The sequence below is a fragment of the Lactuca virosa genome, chromosome 9, assembly GCF_052849685.1.
Source record: "Lactuca virosa cultivar CGN04683 chromosome 9, Lactuca_virosa_CGN04683_v6, whole genome shotgun sequence".
NCBI lineage: Eukaryota > Viridiplantae > Streptophyta > Magnoliopsida > Asterales > Asteraceae > Lactuca > Lactuca virosa.
Genome location: NC_136434.1, coordinates 65,871,537 through 65,874,428, shown reverse-complemented (window position 1 = coordinate 65,874,428; position 2,892 = coordinate 65,871,537).

Genomic DNA, 2,892 nt, shown 5'->3' with positions numbered 1-2,892 from the left:
TTACAATCGGAATCTTACTCCGCTTAAGTTGTTTCACCTCCTTGTCAAGGATTTCTATCGGTTCCTCAACAAAGTTTAGCTTATCATTGATCTTAATTTCCTCCAGGGGTACTATCAATGTTTCGTTGGCTAGACATTTCTTAAGATTGGAGACGTGGAATGTGTCATGAATGACGCTTAACTCTTGGGGCAACTGGAGTTTATAAGCTACCGGACCAATCCTTTCAATGACTTCAAAGGGTCCAACATATCTCGGGCTTAGTTTTCCTTTCTTACCAAAACGCACAAGCCCTTTCCAAGGCGACACTTTTAAAAGTACCTTGTCTCCTACTTGAAATTCTAATGCTTTTCAACGATTATCCGCATAACTTTTCTGACGTTCTCTAGCAGCTTTAAGCCTATCCTTGATGATAGCAATCTTGTCAGATGTTTCCTGGATAAGTTCGACTTTAGTCAACTGTCTGTCTCCGATTTCTGTCCAGCATAAGGGCGAACGACACTTGCCTCCATACAATGCTTCATATGGAGCACATTGGATACTCGTGTGGTAACTGTTATTGTAGGAAAACTCAATTAGAGGCAAATGAGTATCCCAATTTCCTTTGAACTCAATGACACACGCCCGTAGCATGTCTTCCAATGTTTGTATTGTTCTCTCTGTTTGCCCATCTGTCTGAGGGTGGTAAGCTGTGCTCAAATCTATCTTGGTTCCTAGTGCCTTCTGTAACATCCACCAAAATCGAGATGTAAAACGACTATCTCTATCAGAAATGATAGATAGGGGGTAGACCGGGCAAATTCCTCCGGAAACACCTCGGGATAGTTTTGAACCACTGGAATCTCCTTGAGTTGCTTAGCTTCAGGTTCTCTTTCTAGCACGTGGGCCATGAATGCAATACAATTCTTTTTCAGGTACTTGTGAACCTTCACGCTTGATACTATGTTTAAACTTCTTCCTGGCTTCTCACCGTGTATGATAAGAGTTTCTCCATTAGGGAGAGGCACTCTAATGACTTTCTCGTAACAACCAATTTCTGCTTTAATTTGGATAACCAATCCATCCCTACTATCACATCAAAACTACCTAGCTCTATAGGAATTAGGTCAATGCTAAAGAGTTTATCAGCTAAATTCAGAGTACAACCAGGAATTATATCATCAGCCCTAATTTCATACCCATCAGCAAGTTCAATAGCATAAGCATTCCTCATCTTTCTCGATTTCAAGCCAATTAACGGTCTAAATGCTAAAGAAACAAAACTCCTATCTGCTCCCGCATCGAATATTACTGATGCAAAATGGTTGTTCAGGAGAAACGTACCTGTTATCACTTCAGGGTTCTGACGAGCTTCTTCTGCACCAATCACAAAGGCTACACCTCTTGGCCGTCCAACTTGATTTCCTTGGAAGTTTTGCCTGGCTTGGCCTTGTCCATTGTTACCAGGCCCTTTGTTCAGTTTGGGACATGCTCTACGGAGATGATCAATACTCCCGCACTCGTAACATGCCCTTTTTCCCTCCTTATTCAGCTTACAATACTTCGGGTAATGGCTTGTCTGTTTACAGTTTTGGCACACTGGGCAAGCTCCCTTGTGATGAAAGTTACACTTATTGCACTTCGGAAGCGGTCCTGAGTACTGCTTTCTCTCCTGCACTTCCTGTTCTTGAGTTTTCACTGGTTCTTGCTCCTGGGCTCTTACCATAAAGTTTCTTGAGACTTTCTGCTTCCTCCCTGACTTGCCTCCATACTTCTTCTCTCCCTGATCTGCTGGCTTCCTCTTGCTACTAGAGTTTTCCTTTGTCGATGCTCCCATCCTTATCACATCATTGGTTAGTCGATTTGCTAGACTTACTGCACTCTGAATAGTAGTTGGATTTGCTGAAGTAACCATTCCCCGAATCTCTGGTGCCAGACCCCAGATGTAACGATATACCCGTTTCTCCTCAGGAGTAACCATGTGAGGTACCAGTTTTGCTAGTTCATGAAATCGGACTGTGTACTTCTCTATTTGTGTTCCAACCATAGAATGGTTCCAGAACTCAGATTCAAGCTTCTGAATTTCATCCTTGGGACAATACTCCTCTATCAGCAGCTTCTTTAGGTCTTCCCAAGTTAGCTGATATGCCGCTGCACGACCTCGGGTTTGCACTAAAGTATTCCACCAGGTCAATGCCCTATCTTGGAATAGGCAAGATGCATACTCAACTTTGTTGCGCTGGAGGCATTTGCTAATGTGAAGGACCGACTCCATGCTGTCAATCCATTTCAGCAACCCGACCGCACCTTCCTTTCCATGGAACTCCTTAGGTTTACAGGCCATAAAGGACTTGTAGTTGCATTCTCTTTCATTGTTTCCCCGATTTCCTCCACTACTTCCTTGGTTAGCATTAAGTTCTGCAGTTACTTGAGTAACAATGTTTGGGATTGCTTCCATGAGTTGTTGTGCTACAATTTGAGCAACATCGGGTGTTTCGTTCTGTGGGCGCCCGCGATTAGGCCTTCCTGACATGGTTCTAAGACACAAGAGAAGAAATACGTATAAATACATAAAATAATGTATAATATTTAGTTCACTACTATTTTGAAAACCGTAAGTGTTGTCAAATTAATGGTTTGCATTAATACTAGTCATATAGATTTTAGAAAGGAAAGAAAAGAAAAATCTTTTTATTCAACTATTGACTAAATAAGTTCTAGGGTTTGACCTCATAGTAAAAGTTTTCAAACATAAAATAAACTTCTTCATTACCATTTGAAATAGTCTTAAAACCAAAACAATACATCAATCCCAAAATAAAGTTTTAATGTCTTTCCCCAAAAGATACCCAACATGGGTTTTCATTTCATGACACAATAAAATACTAAAATCAGAACCAAGTACGAATCGCTAT